The following is a 20,237-nucleotide window of genomic DNA, read 5'->3' as shown; positions in this document are numbered from 1 at the left end:
AATAATTCTGCATAGCTGTGTTGAATCATTGTCAAAATGTTGTAGACAACCAATAAACGGTACATTTAAGCTCCACTGGAAAACTGCAGTCTTTTTCCGTATCTGTCTAATGAGACCCAACTGCACTGTATCTTGTGTTTGTATGATATCCGCCCACCTGGACTGGCCTTTGCAGTCAATTAAATATACAGTGCTCCTTTAACCAGCCACCCATTCTAATTGCCTTGACAAGTGTGTATTCAATTAAGTTATATGTAGCCATCTAAACAATGCCGGGTTTGGCAGGTGATTTTCCAAGAAGACAGACTAAAGACTCTGTTTCCGTTTTGAAGAAAAAGCTGACGCAGAAGAATAATAACATACTTGAAAAGTGATGAAATTATGATCCCTGCCTTTTTTATAGCACAAGGGGCTGTGAAAGATGTGAACTTCTCAAGAATCAGATTGTGGGATTGGCTTTGAAAAAAGGCTACAATAGCAAGATATAATATGAATGAAAAGTACTCAGAGGTGGGTCGACATTATTGGTGTCCAGGCTAGAGTGGTTTTGGAATGTCTAATACAGGGATCCCCAACCTTTTTTTACCTGTGAGCAACATTTCAATGAAAAAAGGGTGGGGAGCAACACAAGCACAAAATCTTTCCAAGTAGGTGACCAATAAGGACTTAGATTGGTCAATTAGTAGCCCAATGTGGACTGGCAGACTACTAGAGGTACTGTTTAGCAGTACAGATGGCCTTTATGCCTCTGAAACATGCCTCCAAATAAGAAATTCAAAAATGGGCACCAACTTTGAGGCCACTGGGAGCAACATCCAAGGGGTTGGGGAGCAACATGTTGCTCAGGAGCCACTGGTTGGGGATCACTGGTCTAATAGATGGTGTAATTTTAAGCAAAAGACATAACAAGACTAGTCCTTCTTTAGTAATTACATTTTGTTCAGATAGAGGCAACACAAATGAAGTGTAATGAGGAATGATTTGCTTATGAAAAAAACATGGTACAACAGGAACACTATACATACTTTATGAGGATAGGCCTTAGCATTACCCCTAGACTTTCTCTAGTCAGCAGAGTACTACATATGACAGCAGTTGCAAAAAAAATGGGTGTTCCAAACCTATGATGAATCCGAAGGAAATGGCTGTGAATATATAAATGCTACGCTAAACAGTAGCAAGACATCTGTTGTACCCTAATGTAACAGGTATATGGGGATGGGGTACCCTAAAATCACTCTTACCCCAATTTGGTTTATGTAAACCTGATCAGAGGGCTGTAAATCCATGTAGAAGATGTTTAAGCTCACCCAGCACAAATTATAGTAATTTCTTTGCTAACTGTAAAATGACAAGTGTTCTATTTGGCCACAAGTCTATTGAGCTCAATATGTTTCCAAGAACAGCATCTGAAGGGACAGGCTGTAAATATATAATTGCTACACTGAAAAGTAACAAGCCATCTGCTCTATCCTAGTATATAACTGAGGTTCAAATACTAAAACAGTAACGGTCAGATAATTAGCAGAATACATTTCCATTCTATTAACAGACAGATGGAGTGCTGGCTATCCCAGATATCTACCTTTTCTAGGATGGAATTTTTGGGGGGATTAGTACTACAAAAGAGTCGGTCAACTTAAGACTCAGGAGTCCATCTTAGAAAGTTTATCTGGGATTAGTGATGGGTGAAATATTTCGCCAGGCATGGATTCGCGGCGAAACGGATGAAAATATTCGCCGTGGAAAAATTCGCCGCACGTCAAAAAATTGTCGCGGGCGTCAAAAAAGAATAGTCGCGGGCGTCAAAATAATAGCCGCAGGCGACGAAATAATAGCCGCGCGACAAAACAATAGCCGCGGGCGACGAAACAATAGTTGCGCGACAAAACAATAGCCGCGGGCAACGAAACAATAGCCGCGCGACAAAACAATAGCCGCGGGCGACAAAACAATAGCCGCGGGCGACAAAACAATAGCCGCAGACGACGAAACAATAGCCACGCGACAAAACAATAGCCACGGCGACGAAACAATAGCCACGCGCCGAAACAATAGCCGAGGGCTACGAAACAATAGCCGCGCAACAAAATAACAGATTTTTTTTGTGGCACGACATTTACGCCGTTTCGCGAATTTTTCGCCGTTTCGCGGATCTTTTGAAAGATTTGCAAATTTTTCGGCAAAGCGAAACAGATTCGCTCATCACTATCTGGGATATCTCAAGTAACCTTGGGCCATTAATATAATATTCAGTTTGACTTAATTTCTGATGTTTCACTGGCTTCTGTATACTTTTTATTTGTACTGCTTGTGACTAGTGATGAGCGAATCTGTTCTGTTAGCGAACAGAAAAAGATTTGCCAAACAGTGAAAATGACGCACGTAAAAAAAATTGTTGCACACTTGACAATTTTTTGACGTGCACAGCAAAAAAATTATGCGAGTCAAAAAAAGATATGCAGAGAACAATTTTCTTTTATGCCGCCCAGTGAATTTTGGTGCCCGTTTCATGAAACAATCCTCCAATTGCAAAACGAGGAAATTTGCCACAAATCCATGCCTGGTGAATTATTTCGCCCATCAGTACATGTGACATGATCATTAGTGATGAGTAAATCTGTCCCATTTCGCTCCGCCCGAAAAATTAGCAAAACTTCGGAAAAATTCACAAAACGTGGCTGCGCGACTGGGACTTTTCCACAGCTAAATTTTGCGCCTGTTTTCAGCCTGGAAAATAAATTCGCTCATCGCTAATGATGAAGTTTCATTATGATTTCATGAATCCATGTATTTATTGGTATGATAGGGCCATTACTTTTAGAATAGATTATAGTCAATAAATAGGAATTGATTTTGGACAACATTCACGCTTCTGGTTATTTGGTTTATTATGTGTTCAGTGTTCCTTGTCAAAATAAAACAAGAATCATCATGGGGGGGTGTATTTATGCTACTGCAATTGGTTAACAAGACAAAAAAGGGTTACTTGTTTGGTCTGCAATGTGCAACCCATCCTATGTGCAAGTCTGAAATACTGATCAACCATGACAACTTTCATTGGTCCTAGGTATCACTAGATGCTTAATTACATTCAACCCGTTGCCCTCTCTTTTATACCATACTGTCTCTGTACTTTAAAAGAGAAATAAAAGAATCAAAATGGACATAAGATGGTGAGGGGTAGGCAGAAGGGACGAGGAAGGATATAAACCAAAGAGTAAAAGAAGAAGATTAGACTGGAGATTGGCTATTCTCTACTTCTGACATTAGCACGAGAAGCAGAGAGTGGGGTTCCTATATCTATTCTGAAATCTTAAAAATATGTTATTCTGTTATCTTTTTTTCAATATGGTGCCAATTACGTCCCAATTACCTGAACAAACAGGAACAAATTAAAAAATAAAGTAAGTATCGTTGAACTGGTTATATAGCCTACAAGCAGATCTGAAAAACAATTCTCCCGTCAGCAATGCACTTCATGTTAATTTTACATTTGATCAAATAGGATATATCACGAAAGACTGCGGATATCACCAGAGGATTAAATTGTATTGCTGTTCTCCCATCTTTTATTTATTTTATGAAAATAGCCCTTTATCTGAGAGATAGCTAGTTTGATTTTATTTCTTCTTCTTGTGCACCATTAAATGAAAATTCGAAAGCACGTCTGAAAAACTGATAGTATATTCCGAATGTCATGTTACCTTCCATACTTCCACAAATACAACTCCTCGGGGAGAATACATTTGCAAGCCAAATCAATACGGCTATAACTCAAGCTGTCCTTATTAATTAGGCTGCATGGTTCATTGGTAGGAAAAGAGCCACAAGTTACAATGCGAAAGTTGTTTTGCACTTTAAAAAGATTTGTTAGAGTATATATTCATAAATCAGCCTTGAGATTACAGGCTGAATGTTTATTCTTCAATACATTATGGTCTTGATTTTTAAATCAGTTTTTCTTCCTGTCTTTTCTATTCAGGGTTAGAAAACAGAGTTTGGAATATATAAAGAGAAACATTCTGAGCTAGCCAAATAACCAGGATCGCCTGTTTGTGAATCCAAATACAGACTGAAACTTGAAATCAGCAAGTTATTGTTTAGGGAAAGTCATCATGTGAAACCAACAGAGCTCAGCAATAAATAGCTTTTATACAAAATGGTCCAAAAGTCTCTGATCGACTCCCTTCTATCTGCTCACAAGCCCATTTAATAAAGTGTTTATCTGTGGGATTCAGCAATCCAGCTCTCTAACATTTAGGCACATAGTATGACTACTGTTTAACCATCTCACTTTTTATTTTTTCTGCTTGGTACCTGGGACTTTCCAGATAAGGGATCTTTCTGCATTGGATCTTCCTACCTTAAGTCTGCTAAAATGATTTACACATTAAATATACCCAACAGAACTGTTCTCTGCCTAGTTAGGATCAAAAACAAGGTACTGTATTAATATTACAGAGAAATTATTTGCTTAATATGGTATAAGGCTCTGCTGGGATTCAAGCCAGGAACCTTTAGGTTTATCTGCTGAGTCACATAAGCAGTTAGCAGGCTTGCGCCTTATTGCTGCTTTGTTGGTGGGTTGGGGTCAGCCAATTATGCTTTCTGCACTAGCAGAGCCCAATTTTAATTTTTTCGCTGCTGCTGGTAACTGGCTGCTCCCTGCCACCCGAGGCAAGGTTCTCACCTCGCTCATGGCAGGAGCGGCCCTGCCTATATAAGCCCAGCCCTCCTCACATCTGGTGCCTGAGCACTGGCTTATGCATTGAGCACTGCGGTTGACCCTAGCTCACTTTCCCTTGCTTTGGCTCCTGTTACTGCTTTTTTTCTGCCCTTGTTCCTTTCTCTGTTCCTCCTTCTGCTCTTGTCTTGTCCTTATTTAATCCCTGTTCCTGCCTTGTCCGCTCCATTCTGCTCCTGGTAATTATTGATTCTTCACCCTGTTTTTGCTCCTGTTCTAATAACTGCCTCTGCCTGAAGACTTTTCCTCCTTAGTAACCTCTACCTTTCCCTTACAGCTGGAGTCTATGGAAGATGGTCTTCTCGTTATTCGAAACTTTCTAGATAATGGGTTTTTAGGAAAGGGATCCCATACCTGTACCAGCCAATGTTCTCCTGATATGCTCTCATGTTCACCATGGTGCTCCATGCAAACTACTAATCCACCAGATCATAGGAAGCCTAGTCTCAAGTGGATTTGGAACCAGTCATCATGTCTTGTGTAACAATCATTCCAATCTGGTACCACAAAATACAAAACATGAATAGTAAAATGCATTGCAATATTAAGCAGTTAACATCTTGGCATCCTTAGAAATGTATAAAACATTTGTACATTTGGCATTTGTGGTTTTAGAGAAAATTAGTTTTGTTGTGGTTTCAAAAACTTCTAAAACAGCTACCTGGCATGATATCTGGCAAAATGTGACCAAGACCCCCATATGTGTAACCATAAAAGAAAACATATATAAAATAATAATGGGCCGGTACCACAAACCATATATTTTACATTAATGATTCCTCCAGACCACCTTCCCAAACGAGGGAACAATTCTGAATATACTGTATTCTGGTCCTGTCCAAACATCCAGTCTTTCTGGGATATGATAAGACAGTGGTTAAACAAAGTACTGTTACTTGAACCCCAAAGAGACCCAATGACATTAGTCCTTGGGAAAAAAATTCCAGAACTTAATAATCCAACTCAAAAATTTGCTAATGCACTTCTCAAAGCTGCCAAATGCTCCATCGCAGTGAAATGGAAGACTACACATCCCCCTACAGAATTAGATTTCCTGGAGAGGGTCCGCCATACCAAAAGAATGGAATACCCGACAGCACTTAGGAACAACAACAATATGGACCTGTTTGACAAAATTTGGGGGAACTGGGATGCCATCCAAAGGGATAGAACCAATTAACCTAGAAGCCTTGACCCGAGGGAAAAGGGATTACTTTTAAGACATATGTGGTCTAGCAAATGTGACGGTGGTTAATGCTCAGGGAAGGGGCCACTGATTAAAAACATTATCTGTGCCAAACTCAATCAGTATAAACAGATGATTAACATAAGGGAGCCCCTGCCCAGACAGTTTATTTGTTTGTAGTTCTAGTTCTGTTTTTACTATGTCTCCAACAGCATGCCCCTTGGGGGCCAGTCACATAGATGCCAATTTTTCGATCATTGACTCCTGTACAATGTGATTTCATAATTATGCTATGTAACCTTGGGAGATCTATTATTCTATGTGTTAATGGAAAATAAACTTCTAAACACACAAAAATGAGAATGTTGATAAATGAGCCTCCTCAACTTACCCAACTCGAATGTATGCCTATTTATTAAAAAATAAATAGAAAAAAAATTCCATGAAATGAAACTTTGAAAAATACTTGAATACTGTAAATTTGCATTCTACTCATGATTTTCAATGAGTCTACAAACTCTCAAAGAAAAATCTCAATAACGTAAGTTGAAAAAAATTGCCTTGTGTAGTAGCCACTAGGGAGAAAGTAAAGGAAGAAAATGAGCTCTTCTGGTATACTGTCAGGGAAGACAGGTTCACTGGTAAAAGCAGTCTGAAGGGATGCAAAAGAACAGTTAAGCGCCGAGCAGAGGTCCAAAACTAACGTTCTGCACAAAAACTCAGACTTTGGTCTTTTTTCAACTCAACTATTTGAGGTTCTGGTGAAGACCTGACTTATTGAGGAGGTTGCAATCTTCCGTTATATAACCTCAAGGTGCCTGGTTTCCATCTGACTTTAGCTATGTAACTACTGTATGTAACTGAATTTCCAGTAACGCTGCCTTATATTTCTTAAACTGAGTAAATTACAAAGACTGTTATAAAATAATGTTTCCATAGATGTTCTAACAGTTTCAGTAGGATATTAAAATTATTAGGAAGCAAATAGCAGCAGTAGGGAAGTGGGCGAATGTTAAGGGGGTTATTCTTCCCCTTTACAGAGCGCTGGTAAGGCCCCATCTAGAATATGCTGTTCAGTTTTGGTCTCCAGTGCTCAAGCGGGACATTATTGAGTTAGAGAGGGTCCAGAGAAGGGCAACTAAGCTGGTAAAGAGTATGGAAAGTCTCAGTTATGAAGAAAGACTGGCCAAGTTGGGTCTGTTTACACTGGAGAAAAGGCGCTTAAGAGGTGACATGATAACTATGTATAAATATATAAGGGGATCATATAATAACCTTTCTAATGTTTTATTTACCAGTAGGTCCTTCCAACGGACACGACTAGAAGTTAGACAGGTTATATATAGGCATTATGGTTGAACGTGATGGATGTATGTCTTTTTTCAACCCAACTTACTATGTTACTATGTAACTGCCACTAGACACAAAAAACTAACAAACAGAAGAAGCTATATTTCCAGGCAAAATAAATGCAATTTTTAATTTTCAGGTTTATGTAGGCCTCTTTTTGCTAGGTCTCCCCCCATAAGAACATACTATAGCGATCAGTCAGAGCCTTCTTTTAATTCTTAAGTAGGTTTTTCTGCTTAGTTCTGTTTATTCACATAAACTAATTAGGGCAACAATGTTACTGTTAGTGGCATAATAATAACAACTTATAAATGCTTTAATAGCAATCGCTCCATTTTTTCCCCAAAATTCAAAAGAGGTCAATAAAACACTCTTTTATTGATTCACTGTGCTGATGCTAGTACTACTTCTCAAGCGTTCACTTCATTTAACAGTGTTTCTATAGGCCTCCCCACTTGGCACCTTCATTCTACTTTGTGTCTTATCTATAATTAAACCTTCGTTTCCATAATGATATCATTACAAGACCCAAAGCGAGGCTTCCTGTTACTGTACCATCTATTTTGTGTGCTTTGGAGATGCTCCCTACTTGAAATGAATTAGCCTGATAGCCTTGCAAACCACTTGGGACAAACATTATGGAACCCAGTACAAGCAATGGAAAATTGCCTAATCTAGTTCATTATTTATGATAATGGAATAAATGTTATACATGCAGCAACTCGTGGGTAATTTGAAGTCACTCATTATTTCACACACACCAACAAATTAACATCTGTATTACATTATTTAGTACAGCTCTCTCAAATGACTGCCTTGAATATTACAAGGTTTTATGGCACATCTTGGGTGCTTCTTCCCATACAAAACATGCTTAAGAAATGCACAATTATAGTTATATAATAACTGCCTATAAAGTTCAGCCTATCACTTAAATAATTATTTACTGTCTCCATCTGCCTTCATTTTGCCTCAATATACTGACAAGTAAGCAGGTTCAGCAATGGTTTGGCACAGTGTAGTGTAGAATGAGAATTAATACCAGCAGCCTTACTTACTTGCTAAAAAGGCATCTAAAATATGCAGCACCCTAAGTGTATTTCGAGTTGCTATCTTTTCCCTGCCGGATAGTTTGAATGAAAGGGGACTATGTCTTGGCTGTAAGAAGCATGTCCATTAGGCGGCTCTAATGGGAAAAGCATGTGTATTGCAATGTTCTGCCCACTACAGACCCCTAAAGCATATGTGAGCATTTCTCCTTTTAGATTGTAAGCTCTTTTGGGCAGGGCACTCTTCACCTCTTGTATCGGTTATTGATTGCTGTATATGTTACTCTGTATGTCCAATGTATAAAAACCACTTATTGTACAGCGCTGCGGAATATGTTGGCGCTTTATAAATAAATGTTAATAATAATAATTCCAATACAGCAGTTAATGATGTACCTGGCCAAAAAAAAGATAGAGTGTTGCAGAACCTGAAGCAGACAATCAGGATTGTCTACTTACAGGTGGCCAAATAAAGTAAGTCTGGGTCGTTAATGGGTAGTAAGACATTGGGTTTCCTTATTCCATATAATACACACTTCCCCTCCACCCAGACCTACCAAACTACCAGCAACAGTCTGACAGTGACTTAAGGTTTTTTTAGGTCTTTATCTCACTAGTTTCCACCACCTACCCTAAAAGCTTTCCCTCTCCCATCTGACAGGAATATTTATTACAGCATAACATCAGAATAATAGTAACCTCAAAATCTCTGTTTCCCCTTTATTCATAAATGTTTTTAGGGCGTTTCAGAATTTCTGCCCCTCAAGGACTCATACATGCTGTTTCCAGTCCAGTGCATTTCACAGCCATCACACTATTTTTGCACATTTGTGAGAGGTGAATGATGAAACCATGAATATTCTATGATTATTACAGTTTAATCCTGGTGCATTTGTCACCACACAGTTGAGTTGAGAGGAAACAATGAAAACTTAAGTGAGAACTGCTACTGTGCTGCTATTTTGCCCCACATATCACAGGGAGGGTAAATGAGAGCCCTAAATAGAACTGGGGAAAATGTTTTACTCACTAGGAACCATTAGCTTGGCTGCCTTCTTGTTAGAAAATGATAAGTGCATAAGAGAATGTAGGGTCAATGGAAAAGGAAATGGAAAAAGCACTGGAACGTGCAGTGGGAGAGAAAAAAACAATAATGGAGTATAGGAAGAAAAAGGGCATCAAATATATGCAAGATCCACATAGACAAGATCACTAATGACACAATATGAATAGTAGTGTGCAGTGAAGAGATGGACAGGATAAAGAAAAAAAACAGAAGGAAACAAAAAAGTATCTGGATGGACAGTTGTAAGGAATCATTCCCCTGCCCATCCCTCTGCTGGGTTTGAACCAGGTACCTAGTGTGTTGCAGCCTTTTGCCTTACCTCTTCCCTATTTGGGCATTTTAGAGGTACAGGTTTACCCTGTTTGGAAGTTCCTATGTCTATTCCTAGTGCTGTTAGTGTGTTAATTGGCAGGTGAAGCCAATCCCTAGGGAACTCCCAGCAAAGTGCCATTCTATAGTCCCTGATTTGGCACTCACAGTTGCCAGTTCCTAGGTCTCCTTACCTACTGATCACTTTAATGATAAGTCATACAACATTCCAACACTGGCAAGGATTTAAGGAGAGACAGTATAGGGCAGTGATTGCAAAGTATGGAGTTGGTCCCACTAGGGAGCTTATAGCTTTGGTTCCCAACCAAACTTGCCTAAAGGCCAGTTAGGAACAGATTTGTGTAGAATGCCTATTTACTCTTCAAGATACTCCTGGAAACATATTTAGGAGCCTTCATAGGTACATTCATATTCTTAACTACATAACAAATATTGTGGATAAGGGGTAAAATCAGTATTTGCAAATAAACTGAGTCTGATTGAGTGGTTGAAAATGACTCCATGCAAAGTAAAGGGGGTGAGGCAGAGGTATTCAATATGCAGAACACCTGACTATCTGTACAAGTACAATGGAGCCAGGGCAAAATGCTGATAGAACCTTGGAAAATACATCTTACTGTGCCATAGGCTATAATGCACTGCAATCTCATGTACACTATTGGCTATGGGTAAACCCCCCAGGGCAGAAAGATACAACAGCGATAATACAGTTGTAGCTGAGGAGAAGTAAAACAATCCATTTACTGGCCTGTGTATGGCTAGTATGTATCAGCTATGGCTGCATGGGATTTCCCCAACCCCTGGAATTGGGGGGCAAATTATCAGAACCGGCTCATTCAGGGCACCACTTTGGTGGCCAAGTCCCATATATACTAAAGGTAAAATCTCCTAAATTGTTGGGCTGGTCCCCCTAGAGATGACCAAAACAATGGTTGGGAAACACAGTCTGAAAGAAAAAATATAGTGAAACATCAAAAGAAAGCTTATTTGCTCACCCACGTGACAACCCATTCTGAAGGTCAGTTAGGGTGGCAATAGGGGGACAAACAATTATTTCATGCCCTAAAGATTATATTTTTGTGCCATTGGACCCTGACCAAATGCCAGACTACGAAAAGAGGCTTCAAGGCAAAAAGTCAGCAAACTATTGGGTTAAAAAGAAGGAAAATGGTGGGCAGATTCAGAATGCCTTTACATGACAAATACCCTTATAAAACAAGTGCAGCATCACCTTGGGAAAATCTTTACACCAATTACTAATAATGATAGTCTCTTAATGCAAGTGATGGCACAATGGCAAACTCGCTTTGTACTTTTCTAGATGATTCATATCTATAAGAACCAATGCCAGCGAGAATGTAGAATAATAAAAAGTAGCAGCAAACTTAGTTTTATGGCTCTTATATTAAAAGAACATTTTGTAACATTAGCAAAATGTATGTTTTAAGCTCCCGCACATTCCACAAATTTATGATAATGGAAACTGCACATGATGATTTAAGCAGCAATTCTCTCTTTACCTTTAATACACTTTTCTGAAGTGTAAAAATATGCCTACACCTATTATATATGGAAGAACCATTGTTTTGCTCAGGAATATATTTTCTGTATCCATAGAAAAAAAAACCTCATCAAGTAAATACAGTGGGTCAGGGTGAAAGATAGGGAGTAGTGCATTACATTGCATTTGACCCTTTAGAGAAATGATAATAAAGCTTTTATCTGTCCTAAACATGTAACAATGAAAGTGACATTTTGAAACTAATTTGAAATGTATAAGTAAAAAAAAAAACTTAGATTTACAAATGACTTTTTAATAAGATCTGTAGTTAGAATTATTTATTGAATAATGTTATCATCATCATAAATCCCATAGGAAAAAATGTTCAATACTAAATCATCACACACACACATATATAGGTCATCCATATAGCAATCAATATTTTGTGATGTATGGGTTTCATTACATATAAACTTAATTGTATAGAGCTACTTCAGCCTGTTCTGGAGAAAATGGTGAATGTTTATAAATAAAGTCAGATAAGGATATTTCCGAACATCAGTTACAGCATTAATGAAAAGTTCCATTCTGGAAGAACCTTCTCCAGATTATCGGCCAGAAATGGAGAGGGGGACAGTACCTGGTACAGTGAAAAATGAATTTAGGAATACTTAAATAGACTGTTATTGTCCCATGTGTTATCAATGAATCTGCACTGAAAAGAAAATGTATGAACCTGCAATCAGTGAAGGTGACCATATATTGTCCAACCAAGCATAGTATCCAACAGATTGGCCTACTGGCCATGAGTACTGCCAAATAGAGCTTTCTGTAGGCTGCCAGTCCACACAGGGGCCACGAATAGCCAATTACAGCCTATATGTGGCACCCCCAGGTTCTTTTTGAAGGCTTGTGTTGTTCTCTAATGAGGAATACTTAAATAGACTGTTACTGTCCCATGCGTCATCAATTAATCTGCAATGAAAAGCAAATGTATGAACCTGCATCCAAGATAGCTAACAGTGAAGGTGGCCATATATGGTCCAACCAGGGTCGGACTGGGCCGCCCAGACCGGACCCTTGCCGGCGCTCCCCCTGACCAACCACTCCTCCCCTGATGCGTTAAATTTACGCACCCAGGGGAGGACATCGGGTGGGGGGGGTTGCGGCACGGGCACCTGCAGGGCCCCCAGGGTGGGAGCCCTGGGTCTAACGATGCAGTGTCCAACAGATTGGCCTACTCGCCATGAGTATTGCCAAATAGAGCTTTCCGTAGGCTACCAGTCAACATAGGGGCAACAAATAGGTAATTACAGCCTATATGTGGCACCCCCAGGTTCTCTTTGAAGGCTTGCGTTGTTCTCCAAATTTTTTTACAATTGAATGTGGCTCATGGGTAAAAATAGTATGGGGACACCCGGGTAAGATGGTGAACTGTGAGTACCATCAGTAGTCAACGAAAGAAGATCAGGTTAGATTCCCTACCTCCTGAAAAAAAAGACAAAACAGCCATTAAACTGGAATTTGATTGTAAGAAAATAAAGTTGGCCATACACTGAGAGATCTGTTTGTTTGGCAAGGTCACCAAACAACTCTATCCTTACCTGATCAAGTCACAATGATGTAGCCTGTTGGGGTGTGGATAGCATCAATGAGATGATGTGCTCCTCTCCCCGACTACATTTTCAGCTAGATATAGGTCGGGTAGGCTATACATGGGCCAATAAGCTCCTGACTCTTCAAAAAATTAAAAATAATACTGTAACCTCTTGTTCTAGCACTGTTATTTGAAAATTATCTGAGATATTATACCCGATGAACTTTTTTGAAAGTCTAAATCTGATTTAAATACTTCTATTATATTGTCATTCTCCTATCTCACCTTGAACCTGTGCATGTTAGAAGTCTTTCTTGACAACTTTTATCACTTATTTCAGGGACTTTTGTAGAATGTGAACATTTAAATGATCTGTTAAAGCTTATTCATCTCCATAACCTGATATCACTTTACCTTTCATCTGATACAGCAGCTTCTGTATGTTATAAACGATTTAATTTAAAAGGAAAAGAAATTAATAGTAGGGTTTAAATTAATTTTATCTCTTTTAAAAATCCAGCACTGTTTGATGGTTTATAGACAAAGCGAGATACCCCCCAGTGAAACCAATGGCTTAGCATTGTGCAGACTGCAACACAACAAAAGGAGAACCCTATCTTAGCAATGGGAAAATACACTACTCAAGAGTCGATGAAATAAAATGTATTATAAAGTTGATATGTGAATTCTTTATGTGCTAATTTTTATTTCCTATGCCTAGTAATTATTATGAATCAATACATTATACTTAAATAATCAAATAGTTCTAATGAGTCTAATCAGTGGACTACACATGCACCCCAACTAATGAGGTTTAAAAACCTTAATAAGTAAGACTGCACATTGAAGGTGTGAGCTGCTAAGCGAGTTGCATGAGTGTTGATGACAATAAAGGGCTCCTTTACAAACACCAAATGTAGTTAACGGCTATTGTTACCCAAATATACACCGTTCTTTAAAGGTGGTTGCTCCTAAGCTGCTCCTTGCTATTCTGCTCAGTTCTTGTGAATAACATGCAGAGTTCCTATTGATGCAGGGAAACCTGTAACTCAAAGGTAATGTCTGCCTTGTTCCTAGTTTCTGCTTTATTCCGCTGTCACCATCCAGTAAAATGTTCCCGACAGGTTCTCACAGTTGTGTTAATGGATGCAGCAAACTTGCTCCTAAATAATCGGGCACAAGAAAATATTACATCTGAAAAGCGCATATTTGAGCACTCAATCATTGTAACACCTTACAAAGCATGGCAGATGATACTACATTTGTATAAACTGAAGCCTCCAATCCTATCCCCCGGGTTTTCTGCTATGGGGAAACTCTTACCGACCCAATTTTCAACAAATTGCACCGTACCGACTGTGGCCCCACTGGAGCATACGTACGCTAGGAGATGTTACCTAGAGATCAGATCAGGCACACAGAAATCAGAGAGCTACTCCCTTGGTTCTCATACCTGTAACTCCAACAGGCTTTCCAGCAGCTCTACTACACTACAACACTCCCCACTTATCTCTACCCTCCAATCTCCTTTCCTCACAGTTCACACTGCTTGGAGTCAAGACCTAGCGCTTGACAACGAAGATTGGGAGGAAGCCAGAGATAGGGCCTTTGACTATCTGATTTCCACAAGAGACAAATTAATCCAATTTAAAATCATCCACAGGCTCCACCTGACTCTCTCATGGTTATATTGTATGGGAAACCCGAGACTCGTCTTGTTGCCCCAAATGTACCTCCCCTTAGGCTGAATATTTTCATGTAATATGGCTATGCCCACAAGTATACCACTTTTGGGAACAGGTCCTAGACTATATTCAGAACACAACATTCCTACATAAAGTACTCACACCCAAAGCATTTGGCATTGTGGATGATATTATTTTTGAATCTGCAACATGTATTCTTTTCTGAACTTTATTATTTTATACCAGAAAGTGTATCCTCTTTCACTCGACACCTACCAGTTAGCTCAATTTACTCAGAGCCCTTCTCTCACTGATACTTACCTGCAAGGCAACTTACCTACATGGCAAAAATATGACATGGTATGGAGAAGATGGGTTGAGGTTATAAAATAACACTATATTGTCACCCCCTTGAGAATATGAACCCTCCACTGGGAACTCTTTCTTCTCTAGCAGGTGAATAAACACCATCCTGAGCAGGTCACTACTGACTGATAAATATAGGTGTATTGGATCATACCGCCGGTCTCTCCACTCTTAAAAAGAGCATAAAGATCTGTGGATACTTACACAATCCCGGATGCAGTGCGCAAAAAAAGGAAAAAAAAAACCAGCCTGAAGTTGAGCTTCAGTTCTCCTATAAGGCTATATTCCATTCAACCATTTTCTATAAAGCTTTTTCTTACTTTTCTGAAGAGCATCCTTTTGAGTGTAGTAATACTGCCACCCTGTGGGAGGCATTAAATAGAAAACCTTTATTTAGGTCTCTGCATTGTGTGAAAAATCCCATAGGAAACAAAGCGTTTGGTCCATTTCATAAATGAAAGACTCTAGAATCAAGGCCTAAATGAAGGGGACACTGTGTTGGGTACTTAAGTTATAAATGGATACTACACTTATGAGAATATATATGATGTTAATATGGTTCGAGAGAGAGAGAGAGAGAGGAGTCACCTCCAGACATTGCTGAGGCATTGACAGGGTTAATGTGCTTGCCATTGATACAGATACGAAAAGGGGGAGTAGGACCAGGCTGGAAAGATGATCAGTTCAGTTTTTGTTAGGTTCAGTTTGAGGTGGTGTTGGTTCATCCAGTTGGAGATTGCTAGGGGGCAGTTTTTGAGACTTGAGTCTCAGTTTTAACTGTTAATCAAGGGGTCGATAAATATATTTCAAATATATTTGGGTATCCCCATCATAAAGATTGTGTTTAAAGCCAAAGTGGTGGAGGTGATCTTCCAAAGCCAGAATGTAGAGGGAGAATAACAGAGGACCAAGTACAGAGCCTTGCTGCACCCTTACATTAAGTGGAACTTAAGATGAGATTCTGTTGGCATAAGAGACAGTAAAGGATTGGTGAGAAAGATCAGAGGCCGATTACAGCCTGATTACAGATAACAAGCGAATACAGAATTTGCATGTGGAGGGAGTGGGCAACTGTATTAAATGTAGCCGATAGGTCGAGGAGGATTAGTATAGAGAAATGACCTTTGGCTTTGGCACCTGAACATCATGCAAAATGCAGTCTCAGTAGAGTGTGCAGGACGAAACCAGATTGCAGTGGGTCCAACAGATTATGGGTGTGTAGGAAGTTAGCAATATGGGAGAAAACAACACGTTCTGGGATTTTAAAGGCAAGTGGTAGAAGGAAGACAGGATGGTAATTAAATGGGAACTCCAGCTTCCAAAGAGCCCCAAAAAAACTTTCTTTTCAAAAAGCAAAAAGTATGGCCTTTTAAAGAATAGGCTGGACACAGGCCTGTTTGAACGGAGAGGGGAAAGTTCTAGAAGCAGAAGAATAAGAATTTAAGATGTGAGTAGGAGATCAATGGATCTATTATTATTTAGCAGTAATCTCCACAACTGGGAGTAACATACTAGTTCCAGTGCACACAGGTGCCAAGGTGAGGGCACAGTCTCTTACTAGATAGAATCACCTGCAAAAACTTTATAGACACATTTTAACATTGCTCATGGCCAACAATGGGATTTGATTGCTCAGACCAGCTGATGACAGTAAAGGTGGCCATACACGGCTGATTGTAGCTGCTGATATCGGTCCCTTGGACCAATTCGGCAGCTTATCGGCCTGTGTATGGGCAGGAACGAGGGGCATGCCCGACCAATATCTGGCCTCAAATTGGCCAGATATTGATCGGGCACGTTAAAAGATTTAGTCGGATCGGGGACTGCATCGGCTTGTTGATGCGGTCCCCCAACCGACTGCCCCATTGCCGCCATTATAATTTGATCATTTGGGCCTACATGTACATCTGTAGGTGGGGATATCGCCAAGCGAGCGGATCTTCACGTTTATAGGCACCTTAAATGTAACCCTTTCTTGGCACTAATATCCAGGGGCACTAAAGGGATAAATCCCCAGCCCCCTCTAAGTGGGAGATTTGCAGGGTTTGCAGAAGTTATGTGCGTCCATCCAGGGTTAACCATGTACTAGTGGGCAACAACTCTCTGAGAACTTTAACAGGAGTGATTACTATACCCAATGTTAAAGACTATAAACCACACAATATGTATAGGAAGAAACATAATATATTACCAAGAAAACATTTAAGCAATTCAATAAGAACAGTGAAAATATCCAAGGTCCCTTTAAGAATGCAGAGTGTGCACACTATCCCCCATAATAAAGGTACTAAGTTTGCCCAGAAGCAGTAACCTACAGCAACCAATAAGATGCTTTAATTTAAACAGGTGGCCAGTAAATCTACCTGCTGATTGGTTGCTCTGTGTTACTGCTTCTGGGCAAACTTAGTGTCTTTTATTACATAACTCCTTATGAGTCTGCAAGGATTAACTATTTGTATGTGGGTAATGTGAGCAGTTGTGTTGCGACATCAGACTGTAGCACCCCAGGGTGTGTAAGGGCTCGTACTCATGAGCGGCTTTTCATGCGTTGAGAGGCAGGTTTGAGGGCCCCTACATGCATTCAACAATCAATTCCATATTCTACCTCACAAGCATTCAGAGTTGTGTTTTCCTGCATTCACTTTTAATCTTTTTGACTCCAATACCTTTCAGAGACGTCAGAATCCCTCCTGCTGATTGGACCAGACTGTGACTGAATACTGTCTCACTGCAGTACAATCAGCAGCCATGTTTTTGGTTGTCTCAGGTTTTAAGTCACGGGGTTGTATATTCAGGGAAAGTGTAAGTAAAACTTCTCTTCATAAATAATAGTTTTGCTTATGTTGATTGAAGCTTGGCTACCAATTTAATGCAATCAAAGATCGAACGGCTAGGAGTCCTGCCAGATATCCCCAGGCATGCCAGCTCTACTAGTGGCAGGCATGGGCCAAGCTGACTGGACGCCTTAGGTAACCCAATCGGTCACCTCCTCCCACCCCACCTTGCTTCCATGTGCATACACTCGAATGGACACACGCACGCTTAATAACATCCTGGGAGGTGGAATGAACCATGTGAGGTGGCGGGAGGAGTGGTGAAAGTGATAAACCATAGTGTCCTGTGCTTTTATTTACTTGCTAATAACGAGCGAACCTAGTTCCATGAGTGCTAGGTGAAATCTAGGCCCCTAAATTATGACTTTTAGGGGTCAGGAACCCCCTCTTTCAACTAATTTATTAGGCCACCTTTTAGTTGGGGATGGGACTGAATCGGGGACCAGAAGTGAGGTCACAAACCAGCAAAATCACAGGGTTGCTCATGTTGTTTATTTATTTGTTTGTTTGTTTTGAAACTGCCCACAACCTTCCATGATTACTTCCAATGGGTACATGAGGCCCACCCACACGGTCAGGGCGTATTGGGTATTTTTGCCCATATCCCGACCTATTTGTGGGAATTTAGCAAGTACTGCTAAACTGCAGAACTGTAGTGTAGGTCAAGAAAAGCTCAACCCACACCTGGCCCTAACCTTTTAAAATGTTGCCATTGTAAGACCAAGGGCATATTTACCATATAGGTAATCGAGGGCCTGTGCCTAGGATGGCAGTTTTAGTGGGGTGGCCCATGGATACCTAAATGGTAAATAAAACATTCCAAAAAAAAGAAGACCCCTGCTGCTAGATACTTTTTTTTATTAAATCCGGCATTCTATGGTGATGCTTGAGTGGAAGTGACGTCAGGTTGATGGGCACTCACTGGTCTGAATTTTCTGCTGTGTAGGACTCACTCAACCAGTAGCAGCATCTTCCCACTCCATAAACTGCTTCTGTATGCACCTTTGCTTCCAAGAGAGGGAATTCTCAGCAGCAGAGGAGGCGTTTACTTCACCATTCTGACCCACACCCAACCTAAACCCGCAATGATCACCCAAATTTCAACTCTAATCCACCTAAACCGTCAACCCACCCCACTATAATGCAAATCTCGCCCCACTGGGATGCAGAATGGCTCTGCTGTACACTCTAAACAATTGTTACTTAGTTTCTTTGTTAATAGTGCCCTGTATATAGATAAATGCAATCATTCGTATAGCTATTTACACTATTAATAGAACTTGCAGTAGCAAGGAGTCAATGTACACAATGGGCTGTGGATGTGGTCCATGGCTGATGAATCCGCAAGCGTGATCTAGTTGCTGGCTTGAGAACCATATGCGAGGATTAATCTGAATTAGCCCATCACTTTTGTAATCTGTGACCAATGGCACAAGGGCATATTCAGAACTTTATTGTACTCACGGGGCCACTTACCTGGGACACTGCAAGACCACTTGTTGACAGCCATTTGCATTTGCTCTTAAAAGAAAAGAAATCCACAATAAACTGCCTTGAAGTTCAGGCTCAGATTACGAACTATAGTGTACAGGGAGGAGCAGGGCAGAACCCTGCAATGGCGCAATCCTTGATGTCCACATTGCAAAGGAAGCAGTATCAAGATGGCAAGTAACACCTAATGGTGGAAGGGGCATGTGCAATTTTAAGCAAGATGCATTATTTTGACCCTTGTTTAATTCCTAAATATCATAACGACAGCCAGCATATTTACTACATCTGGGTGGATCGTACAATGGAACCAGAATAAGAGCAATACCCAATGCATTTTGTTCAAATAACATTTGGGAGTACCCACCTATATTCCAAGAGGTGATATACACTGGTATAATGTGAGTGCTGGTGTTGTGGGAACAACCGAAATATGCGCTATCTGCTTAACTGGAAAATCACAAACAGTGTACCCTATATTGAAAAGTGCTGCACTATGTTTTATCTTGATATATTTTTTATCTGTTTGTCAACTCCAGAGCTAATAGGAGTGCTGGCCCCTTAGCTGAACTCTTGAACACAGGTCAATTTCAACCCAGGGGAAAATGGAAGTCCCAAAATTATTGAATTTTATTGGAATTTATGCTGACCAAGGCTGATTGCAGCACCCATGCTCCATTGGTGATCTAATTACCAGCCCTAAAGCTGAACAGTCTAATTCAGTGATCCCCAACCAGTGGCTTATGAGCAACATGTTGCTCAGCTGCCCCTTTGATTTTGCTCCCAGTGGCCTTAAAGTATGTGCTTATTTTTAAATCTCTCACTTGGAGGCAAGTTTTAGAAGCGCAGAAACAAATTATTACTCCAAGCAGAGCCTCCTGCAGGCCAGCAGTCCACATGGGGCTACTAATTAGCCAATCACAGCCCTTATTTGACATCATGCTTGTGTGGCTCACCAACACTTTTTTTCCTCTGATTGCAGCTGATTGTTGGGGACCCCTGGTGTATTTAATTAACTGACCAACAATCAGAGGCGGA

The sequence above is a fragment of the Xenopus tropicalis genome, chromosome 2, assembly GCF_000004195.4.
Source record: "Xenopus tropicalis strain Nigerian chromosome 2, UCB_Xtro_10.0, whole genome shotgun sequence".
Taxonomy (NCBI): Eukaryota; Metazoa; Chordata; class Amphibia; order Anura; family Pipidae; genus Xenopus; species Xenopus tropicalis.
Note: the sequence above shows the minus strand (reverse complement) of the source record.